Raw genomic sequence first — 24,140 nt, forward strand, 5'->3', positions numbered from 1 at the left:
CAGGAGAAGTGTATGGTGTTTCCTGAAACATCTAAAAAACAAAGCAACAGAGCTGAGGGCACTTGCGCTTATGGTCCTATAGCTTAGGGAAATTAAAATCAAAAAGACACAGCCACCCCAAAATTTGGGACGCCTCCGTTTACAAGAACCTCGTTTACCGTACAAGTTCAATATCACAGAAAGTGAAAAATGGATAAAGAACTTGTGGTACTTACGTACAATGCAGTATCACTCAGCAATGAAATCTATGTCATCAGGCCCGTAGCAGCATAATGAGTGGATTCAGGTACGATGATTCTAACTGAAATAAGTCACACAGAAAAAGAAACATCATAAGATATCACTAATACACGGAATGTAAACTTGGCTACACAGGAACTGCATTCCAAAACAGAACAGGGTCTCAAATTTAGAAAACCAACTTATGCTTGCTTAAGGTGAAAGGTGAGTTGGGGTGCTGCATAAAACCAGAGATTGAAATGAGCACAGATAAAGTTCCTTAAGCCAAATATGGAATACACAAGAGCTACTCCTTGCTCAACGAAATGGACACAAAACCCCATATTAAACGCCTAAGAATGCACCTGACTAGTAAGTATCTTAAAACCTATGGATTGCTATGTCTCCGAAAGAGAATCAAGCATGTGTACAGGGGCATAAACGCAACAGTGATAGGATTGGAGAGGTTCGTGAGCAAATGAAGACCCTTTGAAGTCATATTGCATGGTACCCATTCCACGGGTTTCAACTACCCAGGTTTAAGGTATTCTTCCTTCATCTAAAACATGCATGTGGAACCTAGAGTATGATAAACCATGTGATCGGGAGACGTGTTCAAATATGTCTCAGTTTTCGTACCCTGGTACTCGGGTGCAACATTCCAGACGCTTTACTAACACTGTCCCCACTTGGAGAGTCAGTTCCTTTAACTTCCTGTTTGGCCCAGTTTGCAATTTCTGTGGAAGATGAACAGGAATAACGAGAACCAATGAAAGACTAGCTGGAGGTGTCTGGACGGGCAAATTTAACTCTCATTTCCCACCAGGAAGAGGAATTAACCAAAGGCTCAGCGTGCCGTGCCAGAACCAGATTAGGGCCTGAAGACATCCTGCGGTGTTGCGGCCAGGTCACAAGAAAGCGAGTTGAAGAAAGGAGCTCAGGGGCACTGTAATTCACAAACCTGCAGAGTTATAAATGACAGCTATCGTCCAAAAATAGACTGAAGTAAGGCTGCCAAGAGGACTTGAAAGCGGGGCAGAATTGCAGGAAACCGATTTCAGGAGGTAGACTGGAATTGCATTGAAAGCATAGGAAAAGAGGCAGAACGTCCACAATGATGCACTTGGCCAAAAAGGGCGTATGCGTTTTTTCCTGAATATATTCAGGAAAAAACGCATACGCCCTTTTTGGCCAACCAAGCAAGCTTGCAAAGGAAATCTGCACTACAATGAAGTCTCACTTCCCCCCGGTCAAAAGGGCCATCTGAAAAAAGTGTAAAATCCAGAAAGGCAGGACAGGCCATGGAGAACTGGGAGCCTTGTTATGCTGATGGGCGGGATGTAATTTGCCAACAACCACTCGGGAGAAGTGTATGGTGTTTCCTGAAACATCTAAAAAACAAAGCAACAGAACCTAGGGCACTTCCACTTATGGTCCTATAGCTTAGGGAAATTAAAATGAAAAAGACACAGCCACCCCAAAGTTTGGAACGGCTCTGTTTACAAGAACCTCATTTACAGTACAAGTTCAACATCGCAGAAAGTGAAAAATGGATAAAGAAGTTGTGGTATTTACTTACAAAGCAATATCACTCAGCAATGAAATCTGTGTCATCAGGCCCTTAGCAGCACAATGAGTGGATTCAGGTATGATGATTCTAACTGAAATAAGTCACACAGAAAAAGAAACATCATAAGATATCACTAATACACGGAATGTAAACTTGGCTACACAGGAACTGCATTCCAAAACAGAACAGGGTCTCAAATTTAGAAAACCAACTTATGCTTGCTTAAGGGGAAAGGTGAGTTGGGGTGCTGCATAAAACCAGAGATTGAAATGAGCACAGATAAAGTTCCTTAAGCCAAATATGGAATAGACAAGAGCTACTCCTTGCTCAACGAAATGGACTCAAAACCCCATATTAAACACCTAAGAATGTACCTGACTAGTAAGTATCTTAAAACCTATGGATTGCTATGTCTCCAAAAGAGAATCAAGCGTGTGTACAGGGGCATAAACGCAGCAGTGATAGGATTGGGGAGGTTCGGTGAGCAAATGAAGACCCTTTGAAGTCATATTGCATGGTACCCATTACACGGGTCTCAACTACCCAGGTTTAAGGTATTTTTCCTTCAGCTAAAACATGCATGTGGAACCCAGAGTATGATCAACCATGTGAACGGGAGACGTGTTCAAATATGCCTCAGTTTTCCTCCCCTGGTACTCGGGTGCAACATTCCAGACGCTTTACTAACACTCTCCCGACTTGGAGAGTCAGTCCCTTTAACCTCCTGTTTGGCCCAGTTTGCAATTTCTGCGGAAGATGAACAGGAATAGCGAGAACCAATGAGAGGCTAGCTGGAGGTGTCTGGACGGGCAAATTCAACTCTCATTTCCCACCAGGAAGAGGAATTAACCAAAGGCTCAGCATGCCGGGCCGAAATCAGATTAGGGCCTGAAGCCATCCTGCGGTGTTGCCGCCAGGTCACAAGAAAGCGAGTTGAAGAAAGGAACTCAGGGGCACTGTAATTCACAAACCTGCAGAGTTATAAATGACAGCTATCGTCCAAAAATAGACTGAAGTAAGGCTGCCAAGAGGACTTGAAAGCGGGGCAGAATTGCAGGAAACCGATTTCAGGAGGTAGACTGGAATTGCATTGAAAGCATAGGAAAAGAGGCAGAACGTCCACAATGATGCACTTGGCCAAAAAGGGCGTATGCGTTTTTTCCTGAATATATTCAGGAAAAAACGCATACGCCCTTTTTGGCCAACCAAGCAAGCTTGCAAAGGAAAACTGCACTACAATGAAGTCTCACTTCCCCCCGGTCAAAAGGGCCATCTGAAAAAAGTGTAAAATCCAGAAAGGCAGGACAGGCCATGGAGAACTGGGAGCCTTGTTATGCTGATGGGCGGGATTTAAATTGCCAAGAACCACTTGGGAGAAGTGTATGGTGTTTCCTGAAACAACTAAAAAACAAAGCAACAGAACCTAGAGCACTTCCACTTATGGTCCTATAGCTTAGGGAAATTAAAATGAAAAAGACACAGCCACCCCAAAGTTTGGAACGGCTCTGTTTACAAGAACCTCGTTTACCGTACAAGTTCAATATCACAGAAAGTGAAAAATGGATAAAGAACTTGTGGTACTTACGTACAATGCAGTATCACTCAGCAACGAAATCTATGTCATCAGGCCCGTAGAAGCATAATGAGTGGATTCAGGTATGATGATTCTAACTGAAATAAGTCACACAGAAAAAGAAACATCATAAGATATCACTAATACACGGAATGTAAACTTGGCTACACAGGAACTGCATTCCAAAACAGAACAGGGTCTCAAATTTAGAAAACCAACTTATGCTTGCTTAAGGGGAAAGGTGAGTTGGGGTGCTGCATAAAACCAGAGATTGAAATGAGCACAGATAAAGTTCCTTAAGCCAAATATGGAATAGACAAGAGCTACTCCTTGCTCAAAGAAATGGACTCAAAACCCCATATTAAACGCCTAAGAATGTACCTGACTAGTAAGTATCTTAAAACCTATGGATTGCTATGTCTCCGAAAGAGAATCAAGCATGTGTACAGGGGCATAAACGCAGCAGTGATAGGATTGGAGAGGTTCGGTGAGCAAATGAAGACCCTTTTAAGTCATATTGCATGGTACCCATTACACGGGTCTTAACTCTCCAGGTTTAAGGTATTCTTCCTTCAGCTAAAACATGCATGTGGAACCCAGAGTATGATCAACCATGTGAACGGGAGACGTGTTCAAATATGTCTCAGTTTTCCTCCCCTGGTACTCGGGTGCAACATTCCAGACGCTTTACTAACACTCTCCCCACTTGGAGAGTCAGTCCCTTTAACCTCCTGTTTGGCCCACTTTGCAATTTCTGCGGAAATGAACAGGAATAGCGAGAACCAATGAGAGACTAGCTGGAGGTGTCTGGACGGGCAAATTTAACTCTCATTTCCCACCAGGAAGAGGAATTAACCAAAGGCTCAGCGTGCCGTGCCAGAACCAGATTAGGGCCTGAAGCCATCCTGCGGTGTTGCAGCCAGCTCACAAGAAAGCGAGTTGAAGAAAGGAGCTCAGGGGCACTGTAATTCACAAACCTGCAGAGTTATAAATGACAGCTATCGTCCAAAAATAGACTGAAGTAAGGCTGCCAAGAGGACTTGAAAGCGGGGCAGAATTGCAGGAAACCGATTTCAGGAGGTAGACTGGAATTGCATTGAAAGCATAGGAAAAGAGGCAGAACGTCCACAATGATGCACTTGGCCAAAAAGGGCGTATGCGTTTTTTCCTGAATATATTCAGGAAAAAACGCATACGCCCTTTTCGGCCAACCAAGCAAACTTGCAAAGGAAATCTGCACTACAATGAAGTCTCACTTCCCCCCGGTCAAAAGGGCCATCTGAAAAAAGTGTAAAATCCAGAAAGGCAGGACAGGCCATGGAGAACTGGGAGCCTTGTTATGCTGATGGGCGGGATGTAAATTGCCAACAGACACTCAGGAGAAGTGTATGGTGTTTCCTGAAACATCTAAAAAACAAAGCAACAGAGCCGAGGGCACTTGCGCTTATGGTCCTATAGCTTAGGGAAATTAAAATCAAAAAGACACAGCCACCCCAAAGTTTGGGACGCCTCCGTTTACAAGAACCTCGTTTACCGTACAAGTTCAATATCACAGAAAGTGAAAAATGGATAAAGAACTTGTGGTACTTACGTACAATGCAGTATCACTCAGCAATGAAATCTATGTCATCAGGCCCGTAGCAGCATAATGAGTGGATTCAGGTACGATGATTCTAACTGAAATAAGTCACACAGAAAAAGAAACATCATAAGATATCACTAATACACGGAATGTAAACTTGGCTACACAGGAACTGCATTCCAAAACAGAACAGGGTCTCAAATTTAGAAAACCAACTTATGCTTGCTTAAGGTGAAAGGTGAGTTGGGGTGCTGCATAAAACCAGAGATTGAAATGAGCACAGATAAAGTTCCTTAAGCCAAATATGGAATACACAAGAGCTACTCCTTGCTCAACGAAATGGACACAAAACCCCATATTAAACGCCTAAGAATGCACCTGACTAGTAAGTATCTTAAAACCTATGGATTGCTATGTCTCCGAAAGAGAATCAAGCATGTGTACAGGGGCATAAACGCAGCAGTGATAGGATTGGAGAGGTTCGTGAGCAAATGAAGACCCTTTGAAGTCATATTGCATGGTACCCATTCCACGGGTTTCAACTACCCAGGTTTAAGGTATTCTTCCTTCATCTAAAACATGCATGTGGAACCTAGAGTATGATCAACCATGTGATCGGGAGACGTGTTCAAATATGTCTCAGTTTTCGTACCCTGGTACTCGGGTGCAACATTCCAGACGCTTTACTAACACTCTCCCCACTTGGAGAGTCAGTCCCTTTAACTTCCTGTTTGGCCCAGTTTGCAATTTCTGTGGAAGATGAACAGGAATAGCGAGAACCAATGAAAGACTAGCTGGAGGTGTCTGGATGGGCAAATATAACTCTCATTTCCCACCAGGAAGAGGAATTAACCAAAGGCTCAGCGTGCCGTGCCAGAACCAGATTAGGGCCTGAAGACATCCTGCGGTGTTGCGGCCAGGTCACAAGAAAGCGAGTTGAAGAAAGGAGCTCAGGGGCACTGTAATTCACAAACCTGCAGAGTTATAAATGACAGCTATCGTCCAAAAATAGACTGAAGTAAGGCTGCCAAGAGGACTTGAAAGCGGGGCAGAATTGCAGGAAACCGATTTCAGGAGGTAGACTGGAATTGCATTGAAAGCATAGGAAAAGAGGCAGAACGTCCACAATGATGCACTTGGCCAAAAAGGGCGTATGCGTTTTTTCCTGAATATATTCAGGAAAAAACGCATACGCCCTTTTTGGCCAACCAAGCAAGCTTGCAAAGGAAATCTGCACTACAATGAAGTCTCACTTCCCCCCGGTCAAAAGGGCCATCTGAAAAAAGTGTAAAATCCAGAAAGGCAGGACAGGCCATGGAGAACTGGGAGCCTTGTTATGCTGATGGGCAGGATGTAAATTGCCAACAACCACTTGGGAGAAGTGTATGGTGTTTCCTGAAACATCTAAAAAACAAAGCAACAGAACCTAGGGCACTTCCACTTATGGTCCTATAGCTTAGGGAAATTAAAATCAAAAAGACACAGCCACTGCAAAGTTTGGAACGGCTCTGTTTACAAGAAACTCGTTTACAGTACAAGTTCAACATCGCAGAAAGTGAAAAATGGATAAAGAAGTTGTGGTATTTACTTACAAAGCAATATCACTCAGCAATGAAATCTGTGTCATCAGGCCCTTAGCATCACAATGAGTGGATTCAGGTATGATGATTCTAACTGAAATAAGTCACACAGAAAAAGAAACATCATAAGATATCAGTAATACACGGAATGTAAACTTGGCTACACAGGAACTGAATTACAGAACAGAACAGGGTCTCAAATTTAGAAAACCAACTTATGCTTGCTTAAGGGGAAAGGTGAGTTGGGGTGCTGCATAAAACCAGAGATTGAAATGAGCACAGATAAAGTTCCTTAAGCCAAATATGGAATAGACAAGAGCTACTCCTTGCTCAACGAAATGGACTCAACACCGCATATTAAACGCCTAAGAATGTACCTGACTAGTAAGTATCTTAAAACCTATGGATTGCTATGTCTCCAAAAGAGAATCAAGCGTGTGTACAGGGGCATAAACGCAGCAGTGATAGGATTGGAGAGGTTCGTGAGCAAATGAAGACCCTTTTAAGTCATATTGCATGGTACCCATTACACGGGTCTCAACTCTCCAGGTTTAAGGTATTGTTCCTTCAGCTAAAACATGCATGTGGAACCTAGATTATGATCAACCATGTGATCGGGAGACGTGTTCAAATATGTCTCAGTTTTCGTACCCTGGTACTCGGGTGCAACATTCCAGACGCTTTACTAACACTCTCCCGACTTGGAGAGTCAGTCCCTTTAACTTCCTGTATGGCCCAGTTTGCAATTTCTGTGGAAGATGAACAGGAATAGCGAGAACCAATGAGAGACTAGCTGGAGGTGTCTGGATGGGCAAATTTAACTCTCATTTCCCACCAGGAAGAGGAATTAACCAAAGGCTCAGCGTGCCGTGCCGGAACCAGATTAGGGCCTGTAGACATCCTGCGGTGTTGCGGCCAGGTCACAAGAAAGCGAGTTGAAGAAAGGAGCTCAGGGGCACTGTAATTCACAAACCTGCAGAGTTATAAATGACAGCTATCGTCCAAAAATAGACTGAAGTAAGGCTGCCAAGAGGACTTGAAAGCGGGGCAGAATTGCAGGAAACCGATTTCAGGAGGTAGACTGGAATTGCATTGAAGGCATAGGAAAAGAGGCAGAACGTCCACAATGATGCACTTGGCCAAAAAGGGCGTATGCGTTTTTTCCTGAATATATTCAGGAAAAAACGCATACGCCCTTTTTGGCCAACCAAGCAAACTTGCAAAGGAAATCTGCAGTACAATGAAGTCTCACTTCTCCCCGGTCAAAAGGGCCATCTGAAAAAAGTGTAAACTCCAGAAAGGCAGGACAGGCCATGGAGAACTGGGAGCCTTGTTATGCTGATGGGCGGGATGTAAATTGCCAACAGACACTCAGGAGAAGTGTATGGTGTTTCCTGAAACATCTAAAAAACAAAGCATCAGAGCCTAGGGCACTTCCACTTATGGTCCTATAGCTTAGGGAAATTAAAATCAAAAAGACACAGCCACCCCAAAGTTTGGGACACCTCCGTTTACAAGAACCTCGTTTACCGTACAAGTTCAATATCACAGAAAGTGAAAAATGGATAAAGAACTTGTGGTACTTACGTACAATGCAGTATCACTCAGCAACGAAATCTATGTCATCAGGCCCGTAGAAGCATAATGAGTGGATTCAGGTATGATGATTCTAACTGAAATAAGTCACACAGAAAAAGAAACATCATAAGATATCACTAATACACGGAATGTAAACTTGGCTACACAGGAACTGCATTCCAAAACAGAACAGGGTCTCAAATTTAGAAAACCAACTTATGCTTGCTTAAGGGGAAAGGTGAGTTGGGGTGCTGCATAAAACCAGAGATTGAAATGAGCACAGATAAAGTTCCTTAAGCCAAATATGGAATAGACAAGAGCTACTCCTTGCTCAAAGAAATGGACTCAAAACCCCATATTAAACGCCTAAGAATGTACCTGACTAGTAAGTATCTTAAAACCTATGGATTGCTATGTCTCCGAAAGAGAATCAAGCATGTGTACAGGGGCATAAACGCAGCAGTGATAGGATTGGAGAGGTTCGGTGAGCAAATGAAGACCCTTTTAAGTCATATTGCATGGTACCCATTACACGGGTCTTAACTCTCCAGGTTTAAGGTATTCTTCCTTCAGCTAAAACATGCATGTGGAACCCAGAGTATGATCAACCATGTGAACGGGAGACGTGTTCAAATATGTCTCAGTTTTCCTCCCCTGGTACTCGGGTGCAACATTCCAGACGCTTTACTAACACTCTCCCCACTTGGAGAGTCAGTCCCTTTAACCTCCTGTTTGGCCCACTTTGCAATTTCTGCGGAAATGAACAGGAATAGCGAGAACCAATGAGAGACTAGCTGGAGGTGTCTGGACGGGCAAATTTAACTCTCATTTCCCACCAGGAAGAGGAATTAACCAAAGGCTCAGCGTGCCGTGCCAGAACCAGATTAGGGCCTGAAGCCATCCTGCGGTGTTGCAGCCAGCTCACAAGAAAGCGAGTTGAAGAAAGGAGCTCAGGGGCACTGTAATTCACAAACCTGCAGAGTTATAAATGACAGCTATCGTCCAAAAATAGACTGAAGTAAGGCTGCCAAGAGGACTTGAAAGCGGGGCAGAATTGCAGGAAACCGATTTCAGGAGGTAGACTGGAATTGCATTGAAAGCATAGGAAAAGAGGCAGAACGTCCACAATGATGCACTTGGCCAAAAAGGGCGTATGCGTTTTTTCCTGAATATATTCAGGAAAAAACGCATACGCCCTTTTCGGCCAACCAAGCAAACTTGCAAAGGAAATCTGCACTACAATGAAGTCTCACTTCCCCCCGGTCAAAAGGGCCATCTGAAAAAAGTGTAAAATCCAGAAAGGCAGGACAGGCCATGGAGAACTGGGAGCCTTGTTATGCTGATGGGCGGGATGTAAATTGCCAACAGACACTCAGGAGAAGTGTATGGTGTTTCCTGAAACATCTAAAAAACAAAGCAACAGAGCCGAGGGCACTTGCGCTTATGGTCCTATAGCTTAGGGAAATTAAAATCAAAAAGACACAGCCACCCCAAAGTTTGGGACGCCTCCGTTTACAAGAACCTCGTTTACCGTACAAGTTCAATATCACAGAAAGTGAAAAATGGATAAAGAACTTGTGGTACTTACGTACAATGCAGTATCACTCAGCAATGAAATCTATGTCATCAGGCCCGTAGCAGCATAATGAGTGGATTCAGGTACGATGATTCTAACTGAAATAAGTCACACAGAAAAAGAAACATCATAAGATATCACTAATACACGGAATGTAAACTTGGCTACACAGGAACTGCATTCCAAAACAGAACAGGGTCTCAAATTTAGAAAACCAACTTATGCTTGCTTAAGGTGAAAGGTGAGTTGGGGTGCTGCATAAAACCAGAGATTGAAATGAGCACAGATAAAGTTCCTTAAGCCAAATATGGAATACACAAGAGCTACTCCTTGCTCAACGAAATGGACACAAAACCCCATATTAAACGCCTAAGAATGCACCTGACTAGTAAGTATCTTAAAACCTATGGATTGCTATGTCTCCGAAAGAGAATCAAGCATGTGTACAGGGGCATAAACGCAGCAGTGATAGGATTGGAGAGGTTCGTGAGCAAATGAAGACCCTTTGAAGTCATATTGCATGGTACCCATTCCACGGGTTTCAACTACCCAGGTTTAAGGTATTCTTCCTTCATCTAAAACATGCATGTGGAACCTAGAGTATGATCAACCATGTGATCGGGAGACGTGTTCAAATATGTCTCAGTTTTCGTACCCTGGTACTCGGGTGCAACATTCCAGACGCTTTACTAACACTCTCCCCACTTGGAGAGTCAGTCCCTTTAACTTCCTGTTTGGCCCAGTTTGCAATTTCTGTGGAAGATGAACAGGAATAGCGAGAACCAATGAAAGACTAGCTGGAGGTGTCTGGATGGGCAAATATAACTCTCATTTCCCACCAGGAAGAGGAATTAACCAAAGGCTCAGCGTGCCGTGCCAGAACCAGATTAGGGCCTGAAGACATCCTGCGGTGTTGCGGCCAGGTCACAAGAAAGCGAGTTGAAGAAAGGAGCTCAGGGGCACTGTAATTCACAAACCTGCAGAGTTATAAATGACAGCTATCGTCCAAAAATAGACTGAAGTAAGGCTGCCAAGAGGACTTGAAAGCGGGGCAGAATTGCAGGAAACCGATTTCAGGAGGTAGACTGGAATTGCATTGAAAGCATAGGAAAAGAGGCAGAACGTCCACAATGATGCACTTGGCCAAAAAGGGCGTATGCGTTTTTTCCTGAATATATTCAGGAAAAAACGCATACGCCCTTTTTGGCCAACCAAGCAAGCTTGCAAAGGAAATCTGCACTACAATGAAGTCTCACTTCCCCCCGGTCAAAAGGGCCATCTGAAAAAAGTGTAAAATCCAGAAAGGCAGGACAGGCCATGGAGAACTGGGAGCCTTGTTATGCTGATGGGCAGGATGTAAATTGCCAACAACCACTTGGGAGAAGTGTATGGTGTTTCCTGAAACATCTAAAAAACAAAGCAACAGAACCTAGGGCACTTCCACTTATGGTCCTATAGCTTAGGGAAATTAAAATCAAAAAGACACAGCCACCGCAAAGTTTGGAACGGCTCTGTTTACAAGAAACTCGTTTACAGTACAAGTTCAACATCGCAGAAAGTGAAAAATGGATAAAGAAGTTGTGGTATTTACTTACAAAGCAATATCACTCAGCAATGAAATCTGTGTCATCAGGCCCTTAGCATCACAATGAGTGGATTCAGGTATGATGATTCTAACTGAAATAAGTCACACAGAAAAAGAAACATCATAAGATATCAGTAATACACGGAATGTAAACTTGGCTACACAGGAACTGAATTACAGAACAGAACAGGGTCTCAAATTTAGAAAACCAACTTATGCTTGCTTAAGGGGAAAGGTGAGTTGGGGTGCTGCATAAAACCAGAGATTGAAATGAGCACAGATAAAGTTCCTTAAGCCAAATATGGAATAGACAAGAGCTACTCCTTGCTCAACGAAATGGACTCAACACCGCATATTAAACGCCTAAGAATGTACCTGACTAGTAAGTATCTTAAAACCTATGGATTGCTATGTCTCCGAAAGAGAATCAAGCATGTGTACATGGGCATAAATGCAGCAGTGATAGGATTGGAGGGGTTCGTGAGCAAATGAAGACCCTTTGAAGTCATATTGCATGGTACCCATTCCACGGGTCTCAACTCTCCAGGTTTAAGGTATTGTTCCTTCAGCTAAAACATGCATGTGGAACCTAGATTATGATCAACCATTTGATCGGGAGACGTGTTCAAATATGTCTCAGTTTTCGTACCCTGGTACTCGGGTTCAACATTCCAGACGCTTTACTAACACTCTCCCGACTTGGAGAGTCAGTCCCTTTAACTTCCTGTATGGCCCAGTTTGCAATTTCTGTGGAAGATGAACAGGAATAGCGAGAACCAATGAGAGACTAGCTGGAGGTGTCTGGATGGGCAAATTTAACTCTCATTTCCCACCAGGAAGAGGAATTAACCAAAGGCTCAGCGTGCCGTGCCGGAACCAGATTAGGGCCTGTAGACATCCTGCGGTGTTGCGGCCAGGTCACAAGAAAGCGAGTTGAAGAAAGGAGCTCAGGGACACTGTAATTCACAAACCTGCAGAGTTATAAATGACAGCTATCGTCCAAAAATAGACTGAAGTAAGGCTGCCAAGAGGACTTGAAAGCGGGGCAGAATTGCAGGAAACCGATTTCAGGAGGTAGACTGGAATTGCACTGAAGGCATAGGAAAAGAGGCAGAACGTCCACAATGATGCACTTGGCCAAAAAGGGCGTATGCGTTTTTTCCTGAATATATTCAGGAAAAAACGCATACGCCCTTTTTGGCCAACCAAGCAAACTTGCAAAGGAAATCTGCAGTACAATGAAGTCTCACTTCTCCCCGGTCAAAAGGGCCATCTGAAAAAAGTGTAAACTCCAGAAAGGCAGGACAGGCCATGGAGAACTGGGAGCCTTGTTATGCTGATGGGCGGGATGTAAATTGCCAACAGACACTCAGGAGAAGTGTATGGTGTTTCCTGAAACATCTAAAAAACAAAGCATCAGAGCCTAGGGCACTTCCACTTATGGTCCTATAGCTTAGGGAAATTAAAATCAAAAAGACACAGCCACCCCAAAGTTTGGGACACCTCCGTTTACAAGAACCTCGTTTACCGTACAAGTTCAATATCACAGAAAGTGAAAAATGGATAAAGAACTTGTGGTACTTACGTACAATGCAGTATCACTCAGCAACGAAATCTATGTCATCAGGCCCGTAGAAGCATAATGAGTGGATTCAGGTATGATGATTCTAACTGAAATAAGTCACACAGAAAAAGAAACATCATAAGATATCACTAATACACGGAATGTAAACTTGGCTACACAGGAACTGCATTCCAAAACAGAACAGGGTCTCAAATTTAGAAAACCAACTTATGCTTGCTTAAGGGGAAAGGTGAGTTGGGGTGCTGCATAAAACCAGAGATTGAAATGAGCACAGATAAAGTTCCTTAAGCCAAATATGGAATAGACAAGAGCTACTCCTTGCTCAAAGAAATGGACTCAAAACCCCATATTAAACGCCTAAGAATGTACCTGACTAGTAAGTATCTTAAAACCTATGGATTGCTATGTCTCCGAAAGAGAATCAAGCATGTGTACAGGGGCATAAACGCAGCAGTGATAGGATTGGAGAGGTTCGGTGAGCAAATGAAGACCCTTTTAAGTCATATTGCATGGTACCCATTACACGGGTCTTAACTCTCCAGGTTTAAGGTATTCTTCCTTCAGCTAAAACATGCATGTGGAACCCAGAGTATGATCAACCATGTGAACGGGAGACGTGTTCAAATATGTCTCAGTTTTCCTCCCCTGGTACTCGGGTGCAACATTCCAGACGCTTTACTAACACTCTCCCCACTTGGAGAGTCAGTCCCTTTAACCTCCTGTTTGGCCCAGTTTGCAATTTCTGCGGAAATGAACAGGAATAGCGAGAACCAATGAGAGACTAGCTGGAGGTGTCTGGACGGGCAAATTTAACTCTCATTTCCCACCAGGAAGAGGAATTAACCAAAGGCTCAGCGTGCCGTGCCGGAACCAGATTAGGGCCTGAAGCCATCCTGCGGTGTTGCAGCCAGGTCACAAGAAAGCGAGTTGAAGAAAGGAGCTCAGGGGCACTGTAATTCACAAACCTGCAGAGTTATAAATGACAGCTATCGTCCAAAAATAGACTGAAGTAAGGCTGCCAAGAGGACTTGAAAGCGGGGCAGAATTGCAGGAAACCGATTTCAGGAGGTAGACTGGAATTGCATTGAAGGCATAGGAAAAGAGGCTGAACGTCCACAATGATGCACTTGGCCAAAAAGGGCGTATGCGTATTTTCCTGAATATATTCAGGAAAAAACGCATACGCCCTTTTTGGCCAACCAAGCAAGCTTGCAAAGGAAATCTGCACTACAATGAAGTCTCACTTCCCCCCGGTCAAAAGGGCCATCTGAAAAAAGTGTAAAATCCAAAAAGGCATGACAGGCCATGGAGAACTGGGAGCCTTGTTATGCTGATGGGCGGGATGTAATTTGCCAACAACCACTCGGGAGAAGTGTATGGTGTTTCCTGAAACATCTAAAAAACAAAGCAACAGAACCTAGGGCACTTCCACTTATGATCCTATAGCTTAGGGAAATTAAAATGAAAAAGACACAGCCACCCCAAAGTTTGGAACGGCTCTGTTTACAAGAACCTCGTTTACAGTACAAGTTCAACATCGCAGAAAGTGAAAAATGGATAAAGAAGTTGTGGTATTTACTTACAAAGCAATATCACTCAGCAATGAAATCTGTGTCATCAGGCCCTTAGCAGCACAATGAGTGGATTCAGGTATGATGATTCTAACTGAAATAAGTCACACAGAAAAAGAAACATCATAGGATATCAGTAATACACGGAATGGAAACTTGGCTACACAGGAACTGAATTACAGAACAGAACAGGGTCTCAAATTTAGAAAACCAACTTATGCTTGCTTAAGGGTAAAGGTGAGTTGGGGTGCTGCATAAAACCAGAGATTGAAATGAGCACAGATAAAGTTCCTTAAGTCAAATATGCAATAGACAAGAGCTACTCCTTGCTCAACGAAATGGACTCAACACCGCATATTAAACGCCTAAGAATGACCTGACTAGTAAGTATCGTAAAACCTATGGATTGCTATGTCTCCAAAAGAGAATCAAGCATGTGTACAGGGGCATAAACGCAGCAGTGATAGGATTGGAGAGGTTCGGTGAGCAAATGAAGACCCTTTGAAGTCATATTGCATGGTACCCATTACACGGGTCTCAACTCTCCAGGTTTAAGGTATTCTTCCTTCAGCTAAAACATGCATGTGGAACCCAAGTATGATCAACCATGTGAATGGGAGACGTGTTCAAATATGTCTCAGTTTTCCTCCCCTGGTACTCGGGTGCAACATTCCAGATGCTTTACTAACACTCTCCCCACTTGGAGAGTCAGCGCCTTTAACCTCCTGTTTGGCCCAGTTTGCAATTTCTGCGGAAGATGAACAGGAATAGCGAGAACCAATGAGAGACTAGCTGGCGGTGTCTGGACGGGCAAATTTAACTCTCATTTCCCACCAGGAAGAGGAAATAACCAAAGGGTCAGCGTGCCGTACCGGAGCCAGATTAGGGCCTGAAGCCATCCTGCGGTGTTGCGGCCAGCTCACAAGAAAGCGAGTTGAAGAAAGGAGCTCAGGGGCACTGTAATTCACAAACCTGCAGAGTTATAAATGACAGCTATCGTCCAAAAATAGACTGAAGTAAGGCTGCCAAGAGGACTTGAAAGCGGGGCAGAATTGCAGGAAACCGATTTCAGGAGGTAGACTGGAATTGCATTGAAAGCATAGGAAAAGAGGCAGAACGTCCACAATGATGTACTTGGCCAAAAAGGGCGTATGCGTTTTTTCCTGAATATATTCAGGAAAAAACGCATACGCCCTTTTTGGCCAACCAAGCAAGCTTGCAAAGGAAATCTGCACTACAATGAAGTCTCACTTCCCCCCGGTCAAAAGGGCCATCTGAATAAAGTGTAAAATCCAGAAAGGCAGGACAGGCCATGGAGAACTGGGAGCCTTGTTATGCTGATGGGCGGGATGTAAATTGCCAACAACCACTCGGGAGAAGTGTATGGTGTTTCCTGAAACATCTAAAAAACAAAGCAACAGAACCTAGGGCACTTCCACTTATGGTCCTATAGCTTAGGGAAATTAAAATCAAAAAGACACAGCCACCCCAAAGTTTGGAATGGCTCTGTTTACAAGAACCTCGTTTACAGTACAAGTTCAACATCGCAGAAAGTGAAAAATGGATAAAGAACTTGTGGTACTTACGTACAATGCAGTATCACTCAGCAATGAAATCTATGTCATCAGGCCCGTAGCAGCATAATGAGAAGATTCAGGTACGATGATTCTAACTGAAATAAGTCACACAGAAAAAGAAACATCATAAGATATCACTAATACACGGAATGTAAACTTGGCTACACAGGAACTGAATTCCAAAACAAAACAGGTTCTCAAATTTAGAAAACCAACTTATGCTTGCTTAAGGGTAAAGGTGAGTTGGGGTGCTGCATAAAACCAGAGATTGAAATGAGCACAGATAAAGTTCCTTAAGCCAAATATGGAATAGACAAGAGCTACTCCTTGCTCAACGAAATGGACTCAACACCGCATATTAAACGCCTAAGAATGTACCTGACTAGTAAGTATCTTAAAACCTATGGATTGCTATCTCTCCGAAAGAGAATCAAGCATGTGTACAGGGGCATAAACGCAGCAGTGATAGGATTGGAGAGGTTCGGTGAGCAAATGAAGACCCTTTGAAGTCATATTGCATGGTACCCATTCCACGGGTTTCAACTACCCAGGTTTTAGGTATTCTTCCTTCAGCTAAAACATGCATGTGGAACCCAGAGTATGATCAACCATGTGATCAGGAGACGTGTTCAAATATGTCTCAGTTTTCGTACCCTGGTACTCGGGTGCAACATTCCAGACGCTTTACTAACACTCTCCCAACTTGGAGAGTCAGCGCCTTTAACCTCCTGTTTGGCCCAGTTTGCAATTTCTGCGGAAGATGAACAGGAATAGCGAGAACCAATGAGAGGCTAGCTGGAGGTGTCTGGACGGGCAAATTTAACTCTTATTTCCCAACAGGAAGAGGAAATAACCAAAGGCTCAGCGTGCCGTACCGGAACCAGATTAGGACCTGAAGCCATCCTGCGGTGTTGCGGCCAGCTCAAAAGAAAGCGAGTTGAAGAAAGGAGCTCAGGGGCACTGTAATTCACAAACCTGCAGAGTTATAAATGACAGCTATCGTCCAAAAATAGACTGAAGTAAGGCTGCCAAGAGGACTTGAAAGCGGGGCAGAATTGCAGGAAACCGATTCCAGGAGGTAGACTGGAATTGCATTGAAAGCATAGGAAAAGAGGCAGAACGTCCACAATGATGCACTTGGCCAAAAAGGGCGTATGCGTTTTTTCCTGAATATATTCAGGAAAAAACGCATACGCCCTTTTTGGCCAACCAAGCAAGCTTGCAAAGGAAATCTGCACTACAATGAAGTCTCACTTCCCCCCGGTCAAAAGGGCCATCTGAAAAAAGTGTAAAATCCAGAAAGGCAGGACAGGCCATGGAGAACTGGGAGCCTTGTTATGCTGATGGGCGGGATGTAAATTGCCAACAACCACTCGGGAGAAGTGTATGGTGTTTCCTGAAACATCTAAAAAACAAAGCAACAGAACCTAGGGCACTTCCACTTATGGTCCTATAGCTTAGGGAAATTAAAATCAAAAAGACACAGCCACCCCAAAGTTTGGAACGGCTCTGTTTACAAGAACCTCGTTTACAGTACAAGTTCAACATCGCAGAAAGTGAAAAATGGATAAAGAAGTTGTGGTATTTACTTACAAAGCAATATCACTCAGCAATGAAATCTGTGTCATCAGGCCCTTAGCAGCACAATGAGTGGATTCAGGTATGATGATTCTAACTGAAATAAGTCACACAGAAAAAGAAACATCATAAGATATCAGTAATACACGGAATGTAAACTTGGCTACACAGGAACTGAATTACAGAACAGAACAGGGTCTCAAATTTAGAAAACCAACTTATGCTTGCTTAAGGGTAAAGGTGAGTTGGGGTGCTGCATAAAACCAGAGATTGAAATGAGCACAGATAAAGTTCCTTAAGCCAAATATGGAATAGACAAGAGCTACTCCTTGCTCAACGAAATGGACTCAACACCGCATATTAAACGCCTAAGAATGTACCTGACTAGTAAGTATCTTAAAACCTATAGATTGCTATGTCTCTAAAAGAGAATCAAGCATGTGTACAGGGGCATAAACGCAGCAGTGATAGGATTGGAGAGGTTCGGTGAGCAAATGAAGACCCTTTGAAGTCATATTGCATGGTACCCATTCCACGGGTTTCAACTACCCAGGTTTTAGGTATTCTTCCTTCAGCTAAAACATGCATGTGGAACCCAGAGTATGATCAACCATTTAATCGGGAGACGTGTTCAAATATGTCTCAGTTTTCCTCCCCTGGTACTCGGGTGCAACATTCCAGACGCTTTACTAACACTCTCCCCACTTGGAGAGTCAGCGCCTTTAACCTCCTGTTTGGCCCAGTTTGCAATTTCTGTGGAAGATGAACAGGAATAGCGAGAACCAATGAGAGGCTAGCTGGAGGTGTCTGGACGGGCAAATTTAACTCTCATTTCCCACCAGGAGGAGGAAATAAACAAAGGCTCAACGTGCCGTGCCAGAACCAGATTAGGGCCTGAAGCCATCCTGCGGTGTTGCGGCCAGGTCACAAGAAAGCGAGTTGAAGAAAGGAGCTCAGGGGCACTGTAATTCACAAACCTGCAGAGTTATAAATGACAGCTATCGTCCAAAAATAGACTGAAGTAAGGCTGCCAAGAGGACTTGAAAGCGGGGCAGAATTGCAGGAAACCGATTTCAGGAGGTAGACTGGAATTGCATTGAAAGCATAGGAAAAGAGGCAGAACGTCCACAATGATGCACTTGGCCAAAAAGGGCGTATGCATTTTTTCCTGAATATATTCAGGAAAAAACGCATACGCCCTTTTTGGCCAACCAAGCAAGCTTGCAAAGGAAATCTGCACTACAATGAAGTCTCACTTCCCCCCGGTCAAAAGGGCCATCTGAAAAAAGTGTAAAATCCAGAAAGGCAGGACAGGCCATGGAGAACTGGGAGCCTTGTTATGCTGATGGGCGGGATGTAAATTGCCAACAGACACTCGGGAGAAGTGTATGGTGTTTCCTGAAACATCTAAAACACAAAGCAACAGAGCCTAGGGCACTTCCACTTATGGTCCTATAGCTTAGGGAAATTAAAATCAAAAAGACACAGCCACCCCAAAGTTTGGGACGCCTCTGTTTACAAGAACCTCGTTTACAGTACAAGTTCAACATCGCAGAAAGTGAAAAATGGATAAAGAAGTTGTGGTATTTACTTACAAAGCAATATCACTCAGCAATGAAATCTGTGTCATCAGGCCCTTAGCATCACAATGAGTGGATTCAGGTATGATGATTCTAACTGAAATAAGTCACACAGAAAAAGAAACATCATAAGATATCAGTAATACACGGAATGTAAACTTGGCTACACAGGAACTGAATTACAGAACAGAACAGGGTCTCAAATTTAGAAAACCAACTTATGCTTGCTTAAGGGTAAAGGCGAGGTGGGGTGCTGCATAAAACCAGAGATTGAAATGAGCACAGATAAAGTTCCTTAAGTCAAATATGGAATAGACAAGAGCTACTCCTTGCTCAACGAAATGGACTCAACACCGCATATTAAACGCCTAAGAATGTACCTGACTAGTAAGTATCGTAAAACCTATGGATTGCTATGTCTCCAAAAGAGAATCAAGCATGTGTACAGGGGCATAAACGCAGCAGTGATAGGATTGGAGAGGTTCGGTGAGCAAATGAAGACCCTTTGAAGTCATATTGCATGGTACCCATTCCACGGGTCTCAACTCTCCAGGTTTAAGGTATTCTTCCTTCAGCTAAAACATGCATGTGGAACCCAAGTATGATCAACCATGTGAACGGGAGACGTGTTCAAATATGTCTCAGTTTTCCTCCCCTGCTACTCGGGTGCAACATTCCAGACGCTTTACTAACACTCTCCCGACTTGGAGAGTCAGACCCTTTAACCTCCTGTTTGGCCCAGTTTGCAATTTCTGCGGAAGATGAACAGGAATAGCGAGAACCAATGAGAGGCTAGCTGGAGGTGTCTGGCCGGGCAAATTTAACTCTTATTTCCCAACAGGAAGAGGAAATAACCAAAGGCTCAGCGTGCCGTACCGGAACCAGATTAGGACCTGAAGCCATCCTGCGGTGTTGCGGCCAGCTCAAAAGAAAGCGAGTTGAAGAAAGGAGCTCAGGGGCACTGTAATTTACAAACCTGCAGAGTTATAAATGACAGCTATCGTCCAAAAATAGACTGAAGTAAGGCTGCCAAGAGGACTTGAAAGCGGGGCAGAATTGCAGGAAACCGATTTCAGGAGGTAGACTGGAATTGCATTGAAAGCATAGGAAAAGAGGCAGAACGTCCACAATGATGCACTTGGCCAAAAAGGGCGTATGCGTTTTTTCCTGAATATATTCAGGAAAAAACGCATACGCCCTTTTTGGCCAACCAAGCAAGCTTGCAAAGGAAATCTGCACTACAATGAAGTCTCACTTCCCCCCGGTCAAAAGGGCCATCTGAAAAAAGTGTAAAATCCAGAAAGGCATGACAGGCCATGGAGAACTGGGAGCCTTGTTATGCTGATGGGCGGGATGTAATTTGCCAACAACCACTTGGGAGAAGTGTATGGTGTTTCCTGAAACATCTAAAAAACAAAGCAACAGAACCTAGGGCACTTCCACTTATGGTCCTATAGCTTAGGGAAATTAAAATGAAAAAGACACAGCCACCCCAAAGTTTGGAACGGCTCTGTTTACAAGAACCTCGTTTACAGTACAAGTTCAACATCGCAGAAAGTGAAAAATGGATAAAGAAGTTGTGGTATTTACTTACAAAGCAATATCACTCAGCAATGAAATCTGTGTCATCAGGCCCTTAGCAGCACAATGAGTGGATTCAGGTATGATGATTCTAACTGAAATAAGTCACACAGAAAAAGAAACATCATAAGATATCAGTAATACACGGAATGTAAACTTGGCTACACAGGAACTGAATTACAGAACAGAACAGGGTCTCAAATTTAGAAAACCAACTTATGCTTGCTTAAGGGTAAAGGTGAGTTGGGGTGCTGCATAAAACCAGAGATTGAAATGAGCACAGATAAAGTTCCTTAAGCCAAATATGGAATAGACAAGAGCTACTCCTTGCTCAACGAAATGGACTCAACACCGCATATTAAACGCCTAAGAATGTACCTGACTAGTAAGTATCTTAAAACCTATAGATTGCTATGTCTCCAAAAGAGAATCAAGCATGTGTACAGGGGCATAAACGCAGCAGTGATAGGATTGGAGAGGTTCGGTGAGCAAATGAAGACCCTTTGAAGTCATATTGCATGGTACCCATTCCACGGGTTTCAACTACCCAGGTTTTAGGTATTCTTCCTTCAGCTAAAACATGCATGTGGAACCCAGAGTATGATCAACCATTTGATCGGGAGACGTGTTCAAATATGTCTCAGTTTTCCTCCCCTGGTACTCGGGTGCAACATTCCAGACGCTTTACTAACACTCTCCCCACTTGGAGAGTCAGCGCCTTTAACCTCCTGTTTGGCCCAGTTTGCAATTTCTGTGGAAGATGAACAGGAATAGCGAGAACCAATGAGAGGCTAGCTGGAGGTGTCTGGACGGGCAAATTTAACTCTCATTTCCCACCAGGAGGAGGAAATAAACAAAGGCTCAGCGTGCCGTGCCAGAACCAGATTAGGGCCTGAAGCCATCCTGCGGTGTTGCGGCCAGGTCACAAGAAAGCGAGTTGAAGAAAGGAGCTCAGGGGCACTGTAATTCACAAACCTGCAGAGTTATAAATGACAGCTATCGTCCAAAAATAGACTGAAGTAAGGCTGCCAAGAGGACTTGAAAGCGGGGCAGAATTGCAGGAAACCGATTTCAGGAGGTAGACTGGAATTGCATTGAAAGCATAGGAAAAGAGGCAGAACGTCCACAATGATGCACTTGGCCAAAAAGGGCGTATGCGTTTTTTCCTGAATATATTCAGGAAAAAACGCATACGCCCTTTTTGGCCAACCAAGCAAGCTTGCAAAGGAAATCTGCACTACAATGAAGTCTCACTTCCCCCCGGTCAAAAGGGCCATCTGAAAAAAGTGTAAAATCCAGAAAGGCAGGACAGGCCATGGAGAACTGGGAGCCTTGTTATGCTGATGGGCGGGATGTAAATTGCCAACAGACACTTGGGAGAAGTGTATGGTGTTTCCTGAAACATCTAAAACACAAAGCAACAGAGCCTAGGGCACTTCCACTTATGGTCCTATAGCTTAGGGAAATTAAAATCAAAAAGACACAGCCACCCCAAAGTTTGGGACGCCTCTGTTTACAAGAACCTCGTTTACAGTACAAGTTCAACATCGCAGAAAGTGAAAAATGGATAAAGAAGTTGTGGTATTTACTTAAAAAGCAATATCACTCAGCAATGAAATCTGTGTCATCAGGCCCTTAGCAGCACAATGAGTGGATTCAGGTATGATGATTCTAACTGAAATAAGTCACACAGAAAAAGAAACATCATAAGATATCAGTAATACACGGAATGTAAACTTGGCTACACAGGAACTGAATTACAGAACAGAACAGGGTCTCAAATTTAGAAAACCAACATATGCTTGCTTAAGGGTAAAGGCGAGGTGGGGTGCTGCATAAAACCAGAGATTGAAATGAGCACAGATAAAGTTCCTTAAGTCAAATATGGAATAGACAAGAGCTACTCCTTGCTCAACGAAATGGACTCAACACCGCATATTAAACGCCTAAGAATGTACCTGACTAGTAAGTATCGTAAAACCTATGGATTGCTATGTCTCCAAAAGAGAATCAAGCATGTGTACAGGGGCATAAACGCAGCAGTGATAGGATTGGAGAGGTTCGGTGAGCAAATGAAGACCCTTTGAAGTCATATTGCATGGTACCCATTACACGGGTCTCAACTCTCCAGGTTTAAGGTATTCTTCCTTCAGCTAAAACATGCATGTGGAACCCAGAGTATGATCAACCATGTGAACGGGAGACGTGTTCAAATATGTCTCAGTTTTCCTCCCCTGCTACTCGGGTGCAACATTCCAGACGCTTTACTAACACTCTCCCGACTTGGAGAGTCAGTCCCTTTAACCTCCTGTTTGGCCCAGTTTGCAATTTCTGCGGAAGATGAACAGGAATAGCGAGAACCAATGAGAGGCTAGCTGGAGGTGTCTGGACGGGCAAATTCAACTCTCATTTCCCACCAGGAAGAGGAATTAACCAAAGGCTCAGCATGCCAGGCCGGAACCAGATTAGGGCCTGAAGCCATCCTGCGGTGTTGCGGCCAGGTCACAAGAAAGCGAGTTGAAGAAAGGAGCTCAGGGGCACTGTAATTCACAAACCTGCAGAGTTATAAATGACAGCTATCGTCCAAAAATAGACTGAAGTAAGGCTGCCAAGAGGACTTGAAAGCGGGGCAGAATTGCAGGAAACCGATTTCAGGAGGTAGACTGGAATTGCATTGAAAGCATAGGAAAAGAGGCAGAACGTCCACAATGATGCACTTGGCCAAAAAGGGCGTATGCGTTTTTTCCTGAATATATTCAGGAAAAAACGCATACGCCCTTTTTGGCCAACCAAGCAAGCTTGCAAAGGAAATCTGCACTACAATGAAGTCTCACTTCCCCCCGGTCAAAAGGGCCATCTGAAAAAAGTGTAAAATCCAGAAAGGCAGGACAGGCCATGGAGAACTGGGAGCCTTGTTATGCTGATGGGCGGGATGTAAATTGCCAAGAACCACTTGGGAGAAGTGTATGGTGTTTCCTGAAACAACTAAAAAACAAAGCAACAGAACCTAGGGCACTTCCACTTATGGTCCTATAGCTTAGGGAAATTAAAATGAAAAAGACACAGCCACCCCAAAGTTTGGAACAGCTCTGTTTACAAGAACCTCGTTTACAGTACAAGTTCAACATCGCAGAAAGTGAAAAATGGATAAAGAAGTTGTGGTATTTACTTACAAAGCAATATCACTCAGCAATGAAATCTGTGTCATCAGGCCCTTAGCAGCACAATGAGTGGATTCAGGTATGATGATTCTAACTGAAATAAGTCACACAGAAAAAGAAACATCATAAGATATCACTAATACACGGAATGTAAACTTGGCTACACAGGAACTGCATTCCAAAACAGAACAGGGTCTCAAATTTAGAAAACCAACATATGCTTGCTTAAGGGGAAAGGTGAGTT

General features: G+C 43.7%; 1 long non-coding RNA gene across 4 annotated transcripts in view; it reads right to left on the bottom strand.

Annotated features, from left to right (window-relative positions):
• LOC307181273 overlaps positions 1 to 24,140 on the bottom strand; it is a 560,753-nt gene that overhangs the window by 147,751 nt on the left and 388,862 nt on the right. For all 4 annotated transcript variants that reach the window (XR_013826299.1, XR_013826300.1, XR_013826301.1 and 1 more), the window contains one exon: positions 22,325 to 22,406. This is a non-coding gene — a long non-coding RNA (uncharacterized lncRNA). The remainder of the gene's footprint in view (positions 1 to 22,324; positions 22,407 to 24,140) is intronic.

This window comes from Stenella coeruleoalba (genome assembly GCF_951394435.1).
Source record: "Stenella coeruleoalba genome assembly, contig: scaffold_104, whole genome shotgun sequence".
Classification (NCBI taxonomy): Eukaryota; Metazoa; Chordata; class Mammalia; order Artiodactyla; family Delphinidae; genus Stenella; species Stenella coeruleoalba.